The following is a 21,575-nucleotide window of genomic DNA, read 5'->3' on the forward strand; positions in this document are numbered from 1 at the left end:
TCTTCCAGAGAAACAGAATCAATAGGAGATGTATATATGTCTCTCACTACATCTCTCTCTCTCTCTCCTCTCTCTCTCTCTCTCTCTCTGTGTGTGTGTGTGTGTGTGTGTGTATGTAGAAAGAGAGAGAGGAGATATATATCTAACTATATATCCAGAGACAGAGAGGATATAGATATATAAAATCAGTAGGAATACAATAAATAGGATATATAGATATATATATAGAGAGAGAGAGAGGAGATATCTATCTATATACATAGAGGACATAAATATATATAAATAAAACCAATAAAAGCATAATCAATAGAGTATATGTGTGTGTGTGTGTATATATATAGAGAGAGAGAGAAGGAGAGAGAGAGGAAGATTTTTTTTGTAAAAGATTGGCTCATGCTGTTATGGAGGTCTACAAGTCCCACGATCTGCCATCTGAAAATTGGAGAACCAGGAAAGCTGGTGGTGCAGTTCCAATTTAAGCCCAAGTCCTAGAAGGAGAATCAGCGGTGTAAGCCCCCATCTGAATCTGAAGGTCCCCAAACCAGAATCTCAGTGTCCAAAGACAGGAGAAGCTGGATGTCTCACCTCAAGAAAACCATGAATTGGATTGCCTTTGTGTTTTGTCCAGGCTCTCAGTGGGTTGAATGATGCCCATCCACATTGTTGAGAACAAATCTTTGCTGCTTCGTCTATGGATTCAAATGCTAATCTCTTCTGGAAATCCCCTCACTGGCACACCCCCAAATGGTATAGTACCAGCTATCTGGCCATTCCTTAGCCGAGGCAAGTGGACACAAAATTAAGCATCATGCTGGTCTTTCCAGTCCTATTCTTATCCCCTTTCTTTCTATTCTCCATAAAGCAGACAGAATGAGTCTCTAGGAACTCAACTTGGACCATGCCCTTCCTTTACTGAAAAGCTTTCAGACGTTTCCTTTTCACTTAGAGTAAAATAAAAAGTTGTTTAGCAAAAGGCCCTCTGTGACCTCACCTCTGGGTAGCCCAATAGGTTCCATTGGCATCATCCTCCTTGTTCACTCTGCTCTCACTGAGGCCTGCTGCTTGTCCATGTTGCCTCTCCCTGAAATGTTCTATTCCCCATGTCTTGCATGTACAACTCCTGCTCATTCTTCATCCCTCAGCTCAGGAGTCACTTCCTCAGAAGATCCCCGCCCTGCTCTCCCCTTCCCTTTCCTCCATCCTAGAGAAGGTCCTCACATTGTTTATTTCTTTTCAGATTCTAATCAAAACTCATAAGCCAAGTGTGCTTATTTAGTTAATCTCCTGCTCCCCTCTAGAAAGTAAGCCTCAGGAGGGTAGGGATATTGGATTTTTCTTTTTGTAACTAGCTGTTGTATTCCTTGTGCCTAACACAGGGCCTGACAAATAACAGGTGCTCAATAAAGGTCTGCTGAATGAATTAGCAGTGCAATAAAGTGTTGTTACACATAGCTGTCCTCAAAAGCCATTGTCATCCTCTGACACGGAGACATTTTTGTTAGCCAATTTTGTCCCTTTGGGCCCAATTTGTTGCATCTTTCAAGCCCCTTTCCCTCTCAGGCTCCCTTTTCTCTCTCACTACCTGCTGGCTGCTGACATCCAAAGCCACTCGTTTTTTTTTGTTTTTTTTTTTTTTTCTGGAATGTTATCCTGGGTTGGAACAAATGTGAGCCTCTAGTGTGGTTTGCACACTGGTATATGTGTGTCTTACTCTGACCGTGGCAAGCTTTTCTAGTGGTTAAGGCACCCAAGACAGCATCTAGCTGTCTCTTTTTTGGCTTTCCTTTCATAATTCCTCTTTTTCACTTTATAAAAGAAAGCCATACCTCTCACTCTCCCCAAATTTTACTGTGCTGCATTGCTGTGAGGCATCAAACAAGAGGACAATTTAAGAATGCAAAACAAAGAGCACTCCTTTAAAAAATTTTAAATGGCTGGTGCCTTATTACATCCAGGGCAAGGCTTTGTGTCCAGCTGCTGTCTATCCATCCATCCATCCATCCATTCATCCATCCATCCATCCCCCTATCTTAGAGAATTCTGAAGTGAAATATTATTTGCAAACACCTATAATATGGTTTTAAAATCCAAAACCAAGTCAGACTCCTCTTGTCAGAAAATAAATCTGCTTTGGCTGATTGATTAATTTGACAGTGAGGACTAGTTTTGCCAATTAGGTACTAGAGGAGGCATTTGCTATTTTTTTTTTCTTTTTTTTCTCAAGTAACCACAACAAAACCCATTCCGTGGCTTTGCAGTCCCTGACCTCTACTAGTTTGTAGTCTTATGGGTAGAGACACATCTTAATCAACCATGAAATGTTTCAGAGGGGCTTTAAGATAAGCAAATTTCTTTTTTTTTTTTTTTAAGTAAGAAAAAAAAAGGAGTGAAGGAGAGGAAGAAAAAGGGAGAGAGAACGGGAATGTAGCTTTATTCTAAAAATGGGTATTAATAATGGCTGATCAGTATTTTGTGTATTTAAGGTGGAGACTGTATATTTTGTGGAAAAAAAAACATCATTAGTTTATCGTCTGCCTCAGATAAGCTTTGCACCGCAGTGGACCCTAATTAAGCACAAGGTCTGCCTTTCCACACTCTGAAATTCACTGAGGTAATCTGTCCAGCTAAGGACTCCCTCATCTGGTCTCCACCTTTAACAGCACGAGAACACTTGCCTTTGGGCCCAGGTTCTTCCAACACTAGTAAAGAGAATATTGTTTGTTTAAAGTTCTTTTTTCCAACCTCCTGAACAACTTCTGTGAGCCATTAAAATTTTACTTCCCATCACACATGTGGTCTATGTGTAGTGTGGTCAGAGGACAGGGATTTTGCCCCAGGATTGAGAAAAGCTTAGCCACTATAAAAGGGAGTTATTCAAGTGCCAGACACAATCCTGGCTAACCAGACACGCCCTGCCCCTGCTGTGTGGAGCATGCATTCCAGTGGATGACGGAAGGAGGGCAGGAACTTCCCCTTCCCACCTACTCAATAATTAACGCTGAAATGCTGATTTTTAATAAGTTCATCTCATTGGCTAAGTTCCCGAAATTTGCCAAAATATTTTAAAATTCAGGGCTCTAGGCTTTATATTATGAATATTTCATTTCTCATGTTCAAATATTCTAGTAAACATAGATACTATAGAGAATATCTTACACTAGATAAGGGAGGCTTACATTTGCATGCATACTCACTGTCTCAGTCCGTTCAGGCTGTTATAACAAAATAACATGAACTAGGTGGCTTATAAACTGCAGGAATTTATTTCTCACAGTCCTGGAGGCGGGGAAGTCTGGGATCAAGGAGCTGGAAGTCAGTGTCTGGTAAGGGCCTCTTTCCTGGCTCATAGCTGGTGCCTTCTCTCTGTGTCCTCACATGGTGAAAGTGGTAGAAAGGCTCTTGGGGGCCTCTTTTATAAAAGCACTAATCCTAATCATGAGGGCTCCACCCCCATGATTTAATCACCCTCCAAAGGCCCTATCTCCCAATACCATCATCTTGGGAGTTAGGTTTTCAACATATAAATTTAGGATGAGAGTTAGGATTTCAACATATAAATTTTAGGCATGGAGACACAAAAATTCAGACCATAGCACCCATGAAGAAAAAAACCAAATACGCTCAAGGGAGCCTACATTATCTTGCCAATGGTAACACTTTACTTAGCTCTAAAAAACTGAATAGATATGGCAGAATGAATATACTTTCAAAAAAAGAGTTTCAAGTACACTGAAAGCTTTTATAAATTAATGGTTTAGGCAGAATTAACATTTCGGTGTAAACCAGGAAAAATCCCTTCAGCAAGAATCGAATTCTGCTTTTTTTCTGCCAACCACAATCACATGAAATCATCTCAAATGGAAGGCACTGCGCCACAGTGACATAAGTAGGGCCCTCCATGGGAAATTTCCATGGGAAATTGACTGCTGTGCTGGGAGCCAGATTCCAAATACAGCACTCACAGTGACAGGAGCTATCAGGCCTAAAGACAGAGGAAGAATATGCACTATTAAAGCACTGTCAGATGGAAATGTTTGAGACAACAACAATGAAAAAGCAAGCGAGTTTTCACTCTGGCCAACCATCAGCAGTTTGGGTTAGTTTTTTAGTTTAAATGGTTAAAACAAAATATAATCCAAATAGAATAATCAGACATGGAAATTCCATAAGCACCTTCCCTTCATTGCTTTTTGCTATTTGATGTAATGGAAGCATTTTTGCTACCTTGAGCTCTAGGTAGGACGCAGGAACAGAGAGACAACCAGCGATCTATCCCTGGTCATGAGGCTGATGGCCGAGTTTGAGGCAGGGCCTTGACTTCTCACAGACATGTTGGCCACTATCACTGTGATCTCCTGCCATTCAGGGAGAAAGGGAGCTCTTCAGGATTAAGCCCAGAAGAGGACTCCATAGCGTATAGAGATGGGTTGGTTCACATTCTATAATTTAAAAGAATTTTTAAAAGGTTTTATTAGGGGGATTCTTGATTTAAAGAGGTACTTCAGGAAGTAATCAACTGTTTTACTGTCATATTGAGATAATAGCTACTTCTCAGCCTGTATAAGCTCAAATAATATTAATATCTCAGCTGAAGCACAGGAGAATGAAACTTGTGAGAACAGATTGAGGTGGGAGTCTTCCCGACTAAAACCCACGAGACTCTCCTACTGGAAAAGAACACATATTGATAAAGGAGGTGAGATAGGGGGCGAATTTCGTTGACATCATTTTATTTCTCATTACTTGATAAATGAGAAAGAGAAAAGGAGAGTGAGCAATTAAAAGGAGGCAAGAGAGAGAAAGAATAAGAAAGAATCAGGGTGTAAGAAAACCAGCCTCCTGGTGTCCAACACAAAACAGATCTTCATTGTTCTGGGACCTCCAGTTAATTCACCTAATTTCCTGAATTAAAAGAAAGTCATTTAAAAGTAGTTTTGTTATTATGATTCCTTTGCTGATGATTTGATTTTCTATCCATTTCTAAAATCTATAAAAATATTAAGACCCAGGATTTGGGCTCTTGTGATGTTCAGTCATTCATTTAAAGCCAGCGTTTTAGGATGGAGCCAGATCGCTTTGGTGAATCCATTGGGCCATAATAAACAAACCACCACTGTCACCACGAGCACCACCACCATCAACACTACCAGCAGTGTCACCATCACCATCCACCTCACCATCCTGACCACCACCCTCACTATCATCACATCACCACCACAGATCCCAGCCCATCATGTTTCTGGACCTTTCTCCCATCTCCCTTCACTGTGTCTTTGGATCCCAGAACAACGTCTAAACCTTTAGCAGCCAGAGGACAAATTCTAGGCTATTTCTACTCTATTATATTCTGTTAAGATACATTTAATGGCCAGGAAGAAAGAACACCTAATTAAAACTACATGTTGCCTACTTAATCAGAAATTTGAAGATTAAGTTGTCTCAGAGGGTTCTACAGCTCAACCACATTGTGAAAGATCACTGTTATTTCTTCTTTCTAGTCCAGCATCCTTAGAGTACTGGCTTTTCACTCCATCATGGGCTGAATGCTTCTGTACCCCCGAAATGCCTATGTTGAAATCCTAACCCTCAACGTGATGGTATAGGAGGTGGGATTTTAGGGAGGTAATTAGGTCCTGAGGGTGGAGCCCTTATGAATGAGATTAGAGGTCTTGTATAAGATACCCCCAAGAGTTCTCTTACCCTGCTTCCGCCATGTGAGGATAAAATGAGAAGTCAGCAGTGTACAACCCAGAAATGGGCCCTCACCAGAACCCAACCATTCTGGCACTCTGATCTCAGACTTCCAGCTTCCAGAACTGTGAGAAATAAATCTCTGTATTTTATAAGCCACCCAGTCTCTGCCACCTTGTTACAGTAGCCCAGGCTTGCTAAGATATATCTTCATGCTGGTGGCCTTCCATTGCAGGGTGGCTGCTGTGGCTCCAGCCATCTCATCCATGTTTCGTAGAGGGGAAGAAGCAGCACCAGGTAACTCTCCTCTTGTGCCAATCTTATCACAAAAGGAGAGCTTTCCAGGAAACCTTTTTATTGGACAGAAGAGGGTCATACAATTCTAGGAAACTGTGTGCCTGCCAACGGAAAGCAGGATTGTCACAATGGCTTATTTCTGCCCTGAACAAAATATGGATTCTAGCAGCAAAGAAAATGGGGAGTGGGACAATCAGCAATGTCTGGCCTATGAGCTATGCCTTCATCATCACAAAGGACAACTGGAGTTTGTACCTGTCAGTGTCTTTCTTGTTTCCTCTGCCTCTCATTTCCTTTTCCTGTGTGTGCTGCTTTCATTTGTTCTCACTGCTGACCAGCTTCCTCTACCTCACGAAACACGCTCCCTGATTTTACATCTTATGCTGCTGCCACAGGAGAAAGGGCCTGCTCTCCTTAGAATGAAATAAAGCAAACGAAACAAAACAACAGGAAGGACTTGGCTTGGTCCAACCCTAGACCAGTCAAATGCCATGGCGGTGGAGCAGGACTGAGAGTCATCAGCTCAAATTAGGGGTACGACCCATTTTGCAGAGGCTTGAGATGTGGGACCATAGAAGAAAGCAGAAGCCCCTGAGATGGGCTTGTGAGAGGGGACCAGTTTCCAGGAGAAGGAGGAGAGAAGGCTGCCAGTGGCCAGCCCCATCTGAAATCCATCACAAGCTGCCTCCCACTCCCTTACCCCACAAAAGCAAAGGGGGCCACTCTCAGCACTATTCAAAATAGTATCCTGGCCAGGATTCCCTAGAAAGCAAAGTCAGATCAAAACATTTGAGCAGCCACTTTATTAGGGAGTATAGTGTTAGGGAAGTAAGAGGATGGAAAGAGAGTATGAAGTAAGGAAGGTGGATGCTGTCAGAATGGACTGCTTCCTCTCACAAAAGCATCTTCTGAAAACACCATGAACTACAGTCTCCACCTAGGAAGGGGAGGAAAGGGCAAGAATGCCTCCACAGCTCCATGCTCCTGTCTGTCAAGGTTCAGCCCAAGAATGTTAACTGCCTGCACTGGACTTTGGTACATGTGGGTCCTTCCACCTCCTAGGTCTCAGAGGCAGGAGGACATCCACACTGGGGAGGTGACATGAGGTCCAGCCCTGGGAAGCCTGCAATGTTGGGGCTGCTGGTGGAGCCTCAGCTGAGCTGGTGGGCATGGCGGCCGTGAGAGAAAACAAGCTGCAAAGGGTCCTGAAGGTGGTGGCAAGTCTCAGAGCATCCGAGGAAGTGCCTAAGAGGGGTGGGATGCAGATACTCATCTCTTTTCATTTCAAGTCAATGTTCACTATAAACATGCTGTGTGCACAAAGCTCCCCAAGGACGGAAACACCAAGAACAGAACAGTGTTCCTGGCCTCAAAAACGAAAATATAGTTAGGAAGGTCAGATATGCACTCAAGCAAAGATAAGTAAAATATAGGCTAGCACATGGAAAAGATACATTTATGCAAATAATGAGTACAGAAATACTTGCACTTATTCATTTGTACACTCAAAAACATTTATTGAATGCTTATTATTTACCAGACAATGGGTGATTTGAAGACACATGGTTTCAGAGATCTTAGTGTACTTTCTAATAACACAATCACAACATATTTTAAAACATTTTAGTTGGAATTTGTGCATCTGTATAAGATCTCTGTTCATTTCTCTTGAAGGGCATGAAAGGTGGTTTTTCAAGAACACCAAATAGTAAATGTTAATTTTTTCAGATTTTCTTTCTGATATATTTAAATTTCTAGTAGAAAGAAAACAGGATAATATCAATATAAATAGTACTGTAAGGGCAGGCACGGTGGCTCATGCCTGTAATCCCAGTGCTTTGGGATGCCACGGTGGGCAGATTACCTGAGGTCAGGAGTTTGAGACCAGCCTGGTCAACATGGTAAAACCCTGTCTCTACTAAAAACACAAAAATCAGCTGGGTGAGTTGGCACAAGCCTGTAATCCCAGCTAATCGGGAGGCTGAGGCAGAATTGCTTGAACCTGGGAGGCGGAGGTTGCAGTGAGCTGAGATCATGCCACTGCACTCCAGCCTGGGTGACAGAGCAAGACTCTGTCTGTAAATAAATAAATAGTACTCTAAATATGTCCCACTCCTGACTCCTGAACCACCTTTCATGGAGTAATGGGAAGAGAATGGGGGAGGAGTCAAGTGGCCTGATTTAGAATCTCCACTATTCCATTTGTCAGCTATGTGACCTTGCACACATCTCAACCTTTTGAATCCTCAATATCCTTGTGTAAAATATGGGAATATTCATGCCTGCTTCACACAATTGCATTATGATAGCATATTGCATCTGTGTAAATTACTAACAGTTAAAAATGCTTTCCCAAAATTTAGGCCAACAGATTCATTATTGCCCTTGATCCTCTCAAGCATAAAAGATATTAATATAACATAAAGTGTTGTGTAAATGTTGAGGTCCATTGTCTATCAAGGAGTTCTTCTAAAATAGAAAAGAGTAATTTAATTTAATAATATAATATCATTCTACTATAAAGACACATGTACATGTATGTTTACTATGGTACTATTTACAATAGAAAAGACGTGGAACCAACCCAAATGCCCATCAATGATACGCTGGATAAAGAAAATGTGGCACATATATGTAATGGAATACTATGCAGCCATAAAAAAGAATGAGTTCATGTTGTTTGCAGGGAAATGGGTGAAGCTGGAAACCATCATTCTCAGCAAACTAATGCAGGAACAGAAAACCAAACACCACATGTTCTCACTCATAAGTGGGAGTTGAAAAATGAGAACACATGGACACAGGGAGGGAACATCACACACTGGGGCCTGTTGAGGGGTGGGGAACTAGGGGAGGGAGAGCATTAGGACATATACCTGATGCATGTGGGGCTTAAAACCTAGATGGTGGGTTGATAGGGGCAGCAAACCACCATGGCACGTGTGTACCTGTGTAACAAACCTGCATGTTCAGCACATGTATCCCAGAACTTAAAATAAAAAAAAAGAGAGAGAAAGTGCATTTAGTCAAAAGAATCCTTGCTGTAATAGATGAATTATTCAAACATTATAAGAACTATGTGAAAAAAGCAAATTGAGGCTTTCCGTATTTTCAAAACTTTTAATTAAACTTGTCTTAGTATAAGAAAAAAATACATTATACCTATCATTTGTACAACAAAATTTTGTAGACTGTACAAATTTAGAGATGGATTCAGGCCTCCCTGTGGACAAGAATGGCACATGGTAGAGATGTTCACTGCAGAAGTCTTTAATCGCTGTGTTCGTATTATCAGACCCCAAAACCAGCTTTCCATTCACCTGGTGAATAGATAATAGCACTTTTTAAACTAGAATGTGGCCCAGCATAGTGGCTCATGCCTGTAATTGCAGCTCTTTGGGTGGCTAAGGCAGAAGGATTGCCTGAGGCTGGGAGTTTAAGACCAGTCTGGAACATAGTGAGATCAAGTCTCTACAAAAAGTAAAAAAAAAAAAAATTAGTTGAGTATGGTTGCGCATGCCTATAGTCCTAGCTACTCAGGAAGATGAGGCAGGAGGATTCCTTGAGCCCAATGTTACCTGCCATGCTAGGTAACAGAGCAAGATCCTGTTTCTAAATAATACATACATACATACATTTGTGAATTCTTCCTCAGATTTTATTTTTTATTTTTTTAATTTTAAGCTTTTTTTCAATGTATGTGGCTATTTAAAAAAAAAAATATATATATATATATATATATATATATATATATATATATATATAATTGCACTTTAGGTTCTGGGGTACATGTGCAGAACATGCAGGATTGTTGCATAGGTACCTACATGGCAATGTGGTTTGCTGCCTCCCAATCACCTGTATCTGGCATTTCTCCCATGTTATCCCTTCCCAACTCCCTATCCACCACTGTCCCTCCCCTATTCACCTGCAACAGACCCCAGTGTGTGATGCTCCCCTCCCTGTGTCCATTTGTTCTCATTGTTCAACACCCACCTATGAGTGAGAACATGTGGTGTTTGATTTTCTGTTCTTGTGTCAGTTTGCTGGGAATGACGATTTCCAGATTCATCTATGTCCCTATAAAGGACACAAATTCATTATTATTTATGGCTGCATAGTATTCTATGATGTATATGTGCCACATTTTCCTTGTCCAGTCTATCATCAGTGGGCATTTGGGTTGGTTCCATGTCTTTGCTATTGTAAACAGTGCCCCAGTGAACATACGTATGCACGTGTCCTTATAATAGAATGATGTATAATCTTTTGGATATATACCCAGTAATGGGATTGCTGGGTCAAATGGAATTTCTATTTCTAGGTCCTTGAGGAATCACCACACTGTCTTCCATAAGAGTTGAACTAATTTACACTCCCACCAACAGTGTAAAAGTGTTCCTATTTCTCCACATCCTTTCCAGCATCTGTTGTCTCCAGATTTTTTAATGATTGCCATTCTAACTGGCATGAGATGGTATCTCAATGTGGTTTTGATTTGCATTTCTCTAATGACCAGTGATGATGAGCATTTTTTCATATGTTGGCCTCATAAATGTCTTCTTTTGAAAAGTGTCTGTTAATATCCTTCTCCCAATTTTGAATGGGTTTTTTTTCTTATAAATCTGTTTTGGTTCTTTGCAGATTCTGGATATTAGTCCTTTGTCAGATGAGTAGATTGCAAAAATTTTTTCCCATTCTGTTGGTTGCTGGTTCACTCTAATGATTCTTTCTTTAGCTGTGCAGAAGCTCTGTAGTTTAATTAGATCCCATTTGTCTATTTTGGCTTTTGTTGCCAACGCTTTTGGTGTTTTAGTCATGAAGTCCTTGCCTATGTCTATGTCCTGAATGGTTTTACCTAGGTTTTCTTCTAGGGTTTTTATGGTGTTAGTTCTTGTGTTTAAATCTTTAATCTGTTTGGAGTTAATTTTAGTGTAAGGTGTCAGGAAGGGGTCCAGTTTCTGCTTCCTGCACATAGCTAGCCAGTTTTCCCAACACCATTTATTAAACAGGGAATCCTTTCCCCATTGCTTGTTTATGTCAGGTTTGTCAAAGATCAGATGGTTGGAGATATGCGGCATTGCCTCCATGGCCGCCATTCTGCGGTGTTCTACATGTTCAGAGAAACTTCTCTAGTAACAAACTATAGAAATGATCCCTGAAATATAGTCTTTCTTCCTCATATTTTAAAGTGCTTTTACCCTAACTGACATTAGTTTATAAAACATGCCAACGTTCTTATAAAAGAGTAGTAATTTTTCTTCTTCATATTTTTCAACCTGAAAACAGAAAAGTGATGAAAGTTCCTTGAAATTTCACAGCAAATTATTGGCAAAGGCAGAAGGGGAAAACCCCCCTCAAGAAACACACAGATTCCTTTCCACCAGCTCACATTGCTTACCAACTCTTAATAGCATCATTGAAATTCCTTCCAATATGAACTCAATTCTATTCATATGGAGAACCTTAAAAAATCAAGACACATTTCTTACTAAATTTTAAAACTTCCTCAATGCGAGGAATTATAAAGCTAAATATTTCAGCTCATTTTTCATTCAGGGAGTAATAAAAGTAGAAGGATGACAAACTTACATAATCAAGCCATTGACTCAAAAATAAGACTTCTCTTGCCTTTCAGTTTCAACAGAGACATTGCATGTGCCCTTTCAGTCACCCTTCAGCGCCTAGGTAAGCAAGAGTTTAGTGCAAATAAGTATCTTTCTTTCTGATTAAAATCATGTTTATTTTACATTTCAAGCTGCAGCATAATATGCTGGCTGTATTTACAGCAATAATCCTTTTAGGGATTCTGGCTTTTTTTTTTTAAGCTTTGGAAAGGTCTTCAAGAGCAGTTAAATACTTATTCCTCATTTGCATGAGGAAGAACTATCACTTCAGAGGAAATGTATGCTTTCATTCACTAATCCATCCATTCATGTATTGGTGGAGTGCCTACCATGTGTTCTAGGCACTGGAGGATACAGCTGCAAGTGAAAATTATGTATACACACAAGTCCCACACCCTACCTTCTAGCTGGGGGGGAGAGACAGTAAACACAATGAATAACTATATTCCAAAAAGGGATCAATATTTCAAAGGAAGATGAAATTGATGAAGGAGCATAAACCCTGGGGCTGCCAGTTAAACAAGTAATGTGTTCCAGGAAAGCCTCATTGAGAAGGGGACATTTGAACACATTCTTGAGGGAATAAGTGGATCACATGAATATCTGAGACCAGATGTGAATATCTGGGGCAAGGGGGACTCAGAAAGAGGGAGAAGAGAGAGCAAAAACCCTGCATATTTCAGAAAGAGAACAACAACAACAACAACAACAAAACGAGCATGTCTGGAGCAGAGGGAGTAAGGAGGTCCTGGTAGGAGATGAGGTTGGAGGATAGGTGCAGTTTTGGGGAGATGGGTCGGTTGATCTTGCAGGGTCTTTGTAGATGATTGTAAAGACTTTTCTTTCACTCTGTGTGAAATGCGTTTTGTGTGAAAGAATGATACGTTCCAATCAAATGTAAATTGGGTCTTTTCACATAGTCCCATATTTCTTGGAGACTTTGCTCATTCCTTTTCATCCTTTTTTCTCTATTCTTGTCTTGTCGTTTTATTTCATTAAGTTGGTCTTCGACCTCTGATATCCTTTCTTCTGCTTGATTGGTGTACCTGAATCTGATGGAGAGAATGAATCCAAGCTGGAAAATACTTTTCAGGATATTATCCGGGAAAATTTTCCCAATCTAGCAAAGCAGGACACTATTCAACCCCAGGTAATACTGAGAACACCACAAAGATATTCCCCAAGAAGAGCAACCCCAAGGCACATAATCATTAGATTGATTCACCAGGATCGAAACGAAGGAGAAAATACTAAGGGCAGCCAGAGAGAAAGGCCAGGTTACCCATAAAGGAAAGCTTATTAGACTTACAGCAGATCTCTCAGCGGAAACCCTACAAGCCAGAAGAGAGTGGGGGCCAATATTCAACATACTTAAAGAACAGAACTTTCAGCCTAGAATCTCATATCCTGCCAAACTAAGCTTCACAACTGAAGGAAAAATAAAATCTTTTATGAACAAGCAAGTACTCAGAGATTTTATTACCACCAGGCCTGCTTTACAAGAACTTCTGAAAGAAGTATTATACATAGAAAGGAACAACCAGTATGAGCCTTTCTAAAAATATACCAAAAAGTAAAGAGCATCAACATCAACAAATGGACAAAATAGCCAGTTAACATCAAATGGCAGTAACCCTAAATTTAAATCGACTAAATCCCCCAATCAAAAGATACAGCCAAAACCTAATGGTATATCCAAAGATACACAAAGACTCAAAGGGTTGGAGAAAAATTTACCAACCAAATGGAGAGCAAAAATAAATAACACATTTGATAAAATAGATTCCAAAGTAACAAAGATATAGTGGTAAAAGGATCAATGCAACAATAAGAGATCTTAATACCCAGATACATAAGACCCATAATGAGATTTAGACTCAACAAGACAGAAAATTAATAAGGATATCCAGGACTTCAACTCAGATCCGGAACAAGTAAACTCAGTAAACATTTGTAGAGTTCTCCATTTTAAATACACAAAATATTGATCAGCCATTATTAATACCCATTTTTAGAATGAAGCAATATTCCTGTTTTCTCTCCCTCTTTTTCTTCCTCTTTCTTCCTCTCCTTCTCTCCTTTTTTTACTTTTCAACATCCTAGTTCCTCACCTCTACTCAATACATTCCTCTGAACACCTGATTCCTTGTGATTCTCCCATCCCACTGAAACCTCCAATCCATAAAAAAAAAAAAAAAGAATGATATGTATGTTCCAACCAACATCTTAAGACAGCAAGAGAAGCAGAGAAGTCACTTAGGAGGTGATGGCAACCCTTCAATTGAGAGACAAGAGTGTCTTGATCCAGGTTGGGAAGCAGCGGAAGTGATGAGAAAGGTGTGGATTCCAAATCTACTTTTAAGACAGACTCAAGAGGAGTTTCTGCTGGACTGGATGTGGGGTGTGAGACAAGGGACAGGGAGTCAAAGATGACTCCAGGTTTTGGTCTGTGCACTGGAAAGGCAGAGTTGCCATTACTGACAGGAGAAAGAATGGGGGTATAGCAGGGCTGGGAGAGGGGACCACAAATCATCAGTTCACTTTGGGTAAATTAGATGTGTCTATAGATACCCAAGTGGGGATAGGGAACATGTAGGTAATAAGATTTGCTAGTCTGTGGTTCAGAGGGGTGATCAGGGCTGAAGATTTAAATTTGTAATTTGAAGCCATACTGAGGGACTATTAAAGAAACTTCTCTTCCAAGGTCTGCTATGGGAGGAGTTTCAAATGCAGGAATTTCTCAGCTCCATGCCTCCACTGGAGACCAGAAGGGTTTCAAATGCAAAATTCTTGTGGGTAGGCCAGGTAGGGAAAGCCAGGTGGGGTTCTTTTGTCCCAGATTCCCACCAAAAGCTCTGGGAGGAGGGGGCTCTGTAACTCAGGGCTGCAGATCAAGTAGCCAATCCAGTATCAAAGTCAAAGATCAATCACTCCAGAGGAAGTTCGAAAGAACTCCTCTCATTGGATGAGAACATGAATGTGGAGGGAAAAACTCAACAGTTAAAACTTCAGCTACTCCTACCTAAGCGGATTTCTGGCTCTGGGTTCCCCTCCCACAACAGCGTGGGGGCTGTCTTTCTTTCTCTCTTTCTCTCTCTCTCCCTGTCTCCTCTTTCCCCTCTCCCCTCTCCCCTCCCTCCCTCTCTCTCGTCTAATAAATCGCTCTTCCACAGAATTCTTTGGGTCCACAATATTTATTCCAACAGCAAACTCACCGTGCCTCTGGGTCCCCTTTCACCATTCTTCAGGGTTAGAGAGGCCAAGAACCTATTAGAGCTGGGTACACCTTCCCCCCATTACAATAACACTGCATAAAATTATTAAGGGGGTGAGTGCAGTCTGAAATGGGAGTTTCCAAGACTATGCTGTGAGCACTCCAAGATAAAGAAGTGGAGGAATGCCCACAGCATGGGACCTGGTAGTGCTGGGGCTACACTGACACACACTGACATCCAAAGTTCATAGTTTTCATTAAGGTTCACTCTTGGTATTGTACATTCCATGGGTTTTTGACAAATGTGCTAATAACATTTTAAGATAATTTAAAATAAATTAATGTAATAACTTTTTATGATGGTAAAAGCACTCAACATGAGATCTGCTCTCTTAAATTTCTAAGTGCACAATACAACATTGTTAAGAATAGGTACTGGCCGGGTGCAGTGGCTCATGCCTGTAATCCCAGCACTTAGGAGGCCAAGGTAGGTGGATCACTTGAGGTCAGGAGTTTGAGACGAGCCTGGGTAACATGGCAACATCTACTAAAAGTACAAAAATTAGCCAGGCAGGGTGGCAGTTACCTGTAATCCCAGCTACTTGGGAGGCTGAGGTGGGACAATTGTTTGAACCCAGGGGGTGGAGGTTGCTGTGAGCCGAGATCATGCCACTGCACTCCAGTCAGGGCAACAGAGCAAGACTCTGACTCAAAATAAATAAATAAATAAATAAGAATAGGTACTATATTGAAAAGCAGATCTCTAGGAATTACTATTCATCTTGCAAACTTATACCTGTTGAACAACTTTCCACATCCTCCTCCACCAGCCTCTAGAAGCACCATTCTATGTTTCTATGAGTGTGATTATACTTTTTTTTAAATATAATAAGTATTGGTGAGAATGTGGAGAAATTGGAATCCTTGTGCACTGTTGGGAGTGTAAAACAAAATCACTGCTGTGGAGAACAGCATGGGGGTTCCTAAAAAGTTAAAAAGAAAACTACCATATGATCCAGCAACTCCACTTCTGAGCACATACAAAATAAAGTACAATTAATATACTGAAGAGTTTTCTGCATTCTCATGTTCATTGCAGAATTATTCACAATAGCCAAGATATGGAAATTATTTAAATGTTCATTATTGGATGAACAAAGAAAATAACTTGTTTTACTGTGCTTCATTTTAGTACTTCACAGATATTGCTTTTTTTTTTTTCAAATTGAAAGTCTGTGGCAACCCTGAATCAAGCAAGTCTATGAGCATCATATTCCAAAGGCGTGTACTCACTTTTTGTTGTTTTTTTTTTGGAGACGGAGACAGAGTCTCAATCTATCATCTGGGCTGCAGTGAAATGGCATGATCTTGGCTTACTGCAACCTCCACCTCCTGGATTCAAATGATTCTCCCACCTCAGCCTCTCAAGAAGTTGAGACTACAGGCATGTGCCATGCCTGGCTAATTTTTTCATTTTTTAAATAGAGATGGGGTTTTGCCATATTGACCAGGCTGGTTTCAAAATCCTGACCTCAGATGATCCACCTGCCTCGGCCTCCCAAAGTGCTGGGATTACAGGCATGAGCCACCGCAACCAGCCTTCTTGAATCTGTGTCACATGTATGTATTTCTTATAATATTTCAAAATTTTTATTATTATTATTATTATGTCTGTTATAGTGATCTGTGATCAGTGATCTTTGATGTTAACAATTGTAATTGTTTTGAAGTGCCACAAGTCTCACCCATATGAGACGGCAAACTCAGATGATAAATAATGTATGTTTTCTAACTGTTTCAACGATAGGCTGTTCCCTCATCTCTCCCTATTCTTGGGCCTCCCTATTCTCTGAGATACAGGAAGATTGAAATTAGGTCAATTCATAACCCTATAATGTCCTCTAAGTATTCAAGTGAAAGGAAGAGTCACACATCTCTCGCTTTAACTCAAAAGCTACAAATGATTAAGTTTAGTGAAGAAAGCATAAGAGTAGTCAATATAGGCCAGACACTTGGCATTTTGTGCCAAATAGCTAGCCAAGTTGTAAATGCAAGGAAAAGTCCTTGAAAAAAGTTAAAAGTGCTACTCCAGTAATCACAGGAGTGATAAGAAAGCAAAACAGACTTAATGCTAATTGAAGAAAGTCTTAGTGGTCTGGATAGATCAAATCAGATATACAATTTCCTTAAACCAAAGCTTAATCCCTGCATGCCCTAAGTCTTTTCAACTCTATGAAGGATGAGAGAGGTGAAGCTGCATAGGGGAACTTTAAAGCTAGCGGGGGTTGGTTCATGAGAGTTACGGAAAGAAATCTTCTCCACAAAAATGCAAGGTGAAGCAGGCAGTGCTGATGTAGAAGCTGCAACAAGTTATCCAGAAGATCTAGCTAAGATCACTGACGAAGGTGATTACACAAAACAGCCTTCTATTGGAAGAAGATGCTATCTAGGACTTTTGTAGACAGAGAGAAGAGGTCAATGCCTGTCTTCAAAGCTTCAAAGGACAGGCTGACTCTCTTGTTAGGGGCTAATTGCCTTTAAGTTGAAGCCAATTTTACTACCATTCTAAAAATCCTAGGGCCCTTAAGAATTATGCTAAATCTACCCTGCCTATGCTCTGTTAAGTGGAACAACAAAACCTAGATAACAGCATATCCCTTTACAGCATGGTTCACTGAATATTTTGAGCTTACTGTTGAGACCTACTTCTCAGGAAAGAAAAAAAGATTATTTTAGAAATATTGATAGTACACCTCATTGACAATGCACCTGTTCTCCCAAGAGTTCTAAGGAAGATGTACAAGGAGATTAACATTGTTTCCATGCCTACTAACACAGCATCTATTCTGCAGCCCATGGATCAAGAAATAATTTTGATTTTCAAAAAATACATTTCATAAGGCTATAGCTCCCATAGATAGTGATTCCTCTGATGGATCTGGGCAAAGTAAATTTAAAACGTTCTGGAAAGAATTCATCATTCTAGATGCCATTAGAGTGTAAAGAGGGAGAGGATTTGGAAAAATAATTAATGGGTACTAGACTTAATACCTGGCTGATGAAATAATCTGTAAAACATACCCCCATGACACAAGTTTACCTATATAACAAACCTACACAGTATCCCTGAACTTAAAAGTTTTTTTTTAAAAAAAGAACATTTGTGATTCATGGGAGAAAGTCAAAATATCAACATTAACAGGAGTTTGGGGAAAGCTGATTCCAACCATCTTGAATGTCTTTTAGGGATGAAGATTTCAGTGGAAGAAGTAATTGCAGATGTAGTTAAAATAGCAAGAGAACTATAAGTGGAAGTAGAGCCTGAAGCTGTGACTGAATTGCTGCAATCTCATGGTAAAACTCGAATAGATGAGGAGTTGCTTCTTATGGATGAGTAACGAAAATAGTTTCTTGAAATGGAATCTACTCCTGGCAGAGAGGCTAAGAACACTGTGAAATGGCAACAAAGGATTTAGAATATTACATTAACTTAGTTTGGGAAAGCAGTGACAGAGTTTGAGAGAATTAACTCCAATTTTTAAAGAAATTCTATTGTGGGTAAAATGCTATCAAAAATCATCACATGCTACAAAAAACTCTTTATGAAAGGAAGAGTCAATCAATGTGGCAAACTTCACTGTTGTCTTATTTTAAGAAATTGTCACAGCCAACCCAACCTTCAGTGGCCATCATCCCGATCAGTCAGCAGCTGTCAACATCAAGGCATGCGTCTCCACTAGCATGAAGATTACAAGTCACTGAAGACTCAGATGACCTTTAGCATTTTTTATTAAGAAAATATTTTTAAATTAATGTATGTAATTTTTTTACACATAATGCTATTGCATACTTAAAAGACTACAGTGTAGGGTAAACAACTTTTAAATGCACTGAGAAACTAAAACATTTGTGTGACTTGCTTTATTGTGATATTTGTTTTACTGTGGTGGTCTGGAACTAAATCAGCAACAGCTTTGAGGTGTGCCTCTGTGTGTGTGTGTGTGTGTGTGTGTGTGTGTGTGTGTGTGTGTGTGTCTGTGCAATGGATGTAATAGATTCCTATATATGTAATGCATGTCTTAGTTCAAGCTGCTATAAGAAATCAACGTGGACTAACAAACATTTATTTCTCATTATTATTGAGGCTGGGAAGTCTAAGATCAAGGTGCTGGAAGATCCAGTGTTTACTCAGGGCCCACTTTCTGGTTGTGGATGGCCATATTCTTGTTGAAGCCTTTCACAGTGGAGAGCAGAGAGAGGGAGAGGAAGCTCTCTGGTCTCTTCTTATAAGGGTACTAATCCCAAATTATGAGGGCTCCACCCTCATGACCTAACCACCTCCCAAAGGCCCTACCTTCTAATACCATCACATTGGGGTTCAACATATGAAATTTGCAGAGGGATGCAGACATAAAAATTTAGTCCATAACAATGTAATCATATTCAGCCTTTAAAAAAGGAAGAAAATCATACCATATACTACAACATGGATGAATCTTGAGAACGTTGTCCTAAGTGAAATAAGCTAGCCACAGAAGGATACAGTATGATTCCATTTGAATGAGATATCTAAAACAGTAACTTTTCCATAGTCGTGCCTGTATTAGTCCATTTTCACGCTGCTGATACATAACCGAGACTGGAAAGAATACATAGCTGAGACTGGGATGAAAAAGAGGTTTAACTGGGCTTACAGTTCCATGCGGCTGGGGAGACCTCAGAATCATGTCAGGAGGTAAAAGTCACTTCTTACACAGTGGCAGCAAGAGAAAATGAGGAAGAAGCAAAAGCAGAAACCCATCAGATATCATGAGACTTAGTTTGCTATCATGAGAATAGCACGAGAAAGACTGGCCTTCATGATTCAATTACCTCCCCTTGGGTCCCTCCCACAACACATGGGAATTCTGGGAGACACAATTCAACTTGAGATTTGGGTGAGGACCAAATCATATCAGTGGCATTGTTTTACCTTTCCAACAATGCACAAAGATTTCAATTTCTCCACATTCTCACCAATACCTATTATAAATGTTTTTTAAAATATAGTCAAACCCATAGAAACAGAGAATAATTTAAAGTAATTTATGAAGTATTAAAGATAATTTAAGATAGTTTAAAAAATGATCGTATTCATCACATATAACTACATGGACTACTTCGGGTAAAAATTCTCAACTGGAGTTGACAATTTCACAAACTGAAGTAGCAGCCTCCAACCTCTGAAGGCAATGCTCTTCCCATGACACTGTATAGACAGCAGACAGCTCAGAGTTCAGTCCCCAGTGAACCCCTGTATGTCTCCAGTTGAGGTAAGTGCTGCTGGTGAAGCCATGATCGGGTATACAAGTTGTATTATAGAATATGGAAACTGGTAAAATGTGTAAACTAAATGTTTTACATAGTAAAAGAAAAATGTAAAGCACATAACTAAAAGATGAACTACAGATATAAACAGACATGTTTTAATTGCACAAAGTACAGATAACAATTTCTCTAATTTATAACACACTTACTATCTGCTAAGAAATTGACATATCTTATTACTGATTATTACCAACCACTTGCATAGCTGGGGATATTGTTCTATGCACACAGAGATGGGTTCACAGAGATTTGGAAGTGAACGGTGGCCGTTGTAGATTATTAACCAAATTGTCATCTGACAACAGCACCCATGTTTTTTTCCCTTTGCACTTTGATACCTTATCAAAAAAATTCACAAATAAGTAGCTTTATGTTTACTATACATAAAAATATTCCTGGGAAAAATGAGTATTGTGCATCTCAAGAATATAATTATACTTAAAAGAAAATGGATAAGGGTAATTCAGAAGTCTGCAGCATTAAATGCATTCTGTTCTTTCTGCAGAATATTGAAAAAGCTCAAAAGAAGCCCCAGAAACAGTGGCCAGCAAGAGGAGATGTTCAAACACTTTCTCAACTCAGCTGGTAAGATTGTGGATATTTGAACAGTCCCTTCTGAGATCACTATGAAATTTTACTATGTTGTGGCCAGAACAGCAAGTGTCCTTTTAATGTATTTTTCAACAATTAGCACAATTCTGTCCTATACCTAGAGATACAAACACAGATAATATTTAGCAAATTACCAAAATCTAAATTGGATGAGTCAAGTTTCCATCACCAACTTATATCACATTCTATTGCTATTTCAGCAATAATGTTAGGAATGTTAGCTACATGCCTAAATGTTGGCTTGCATCTATAATTTAAATATATATCATATACTAAATAGCGTAATTGTGCAAAAGTGAGTGGTGTTTTCCTCCTTCCGGAAACCCAAAGAGACTCATTTCATTCTCCAGTATGCAGGTGTAACACTGGAAAATGCCTTGAAAATTCCACCCATGCATTTGCCTGAGAAAAAATAACTAATTTTTTTAAGTTATACAAATATACTTTCTCTTCCATCTGAGTGCGTGGATAGATTTAAGTAGAAATGAATCATTTTCAGCTGATGCATTTATGCATTGAAACTTTGAAAACATTTCAACGTGAACAGTCCTAAATAGTTAAGCTAATTTAAATTTTGCCTCCAAATTTTTGCCATACTTATTGTTTTGCATTGAATCTTCACTTGTACAGATGAAAATTAGATTAAGTTCATTTCAGTACATTTGGAACTTGTCTTTTCGAAGAATTGCTTGCTGCAAAGTCAAGAAATCTCAAATATTTTCTTAAACTCTTAAGTGCAATGAATTCATGGCAATAAAAGACTTTTA

The 21,575-nt window shown here is 39.6% G+C and overlaps 1 pseudogene; it reads right to left on the reverse strand.

The window, feature by feature from the left end:
* Positions 1-11,076: 11,076 nt before the first annotated feature.
* Positions 11,077-11,161, reverse strand: LOC118147665 (small nucleolar RNA U3; annotated as a pseudogene).
* Between the last annotated feature and the right edge of the window lie 10,414 nt (positions 11,162-21,575).

The sequence above is a fragment of the Callithrix jacchus genome, chromosome 14 (assembly GCF_049354715.1).
Source record: "Callithrix jacchus isolate 240 chromosome 14, calJac240_pri, whole genome shotgun sequence".
Taxonomy (NCBI): domain Eukaryota; kingdom Metazoa; phylum Chordata; class Mammalia; order Primates; family Cebidae; genus Callithrix; species Callithrix jacchus.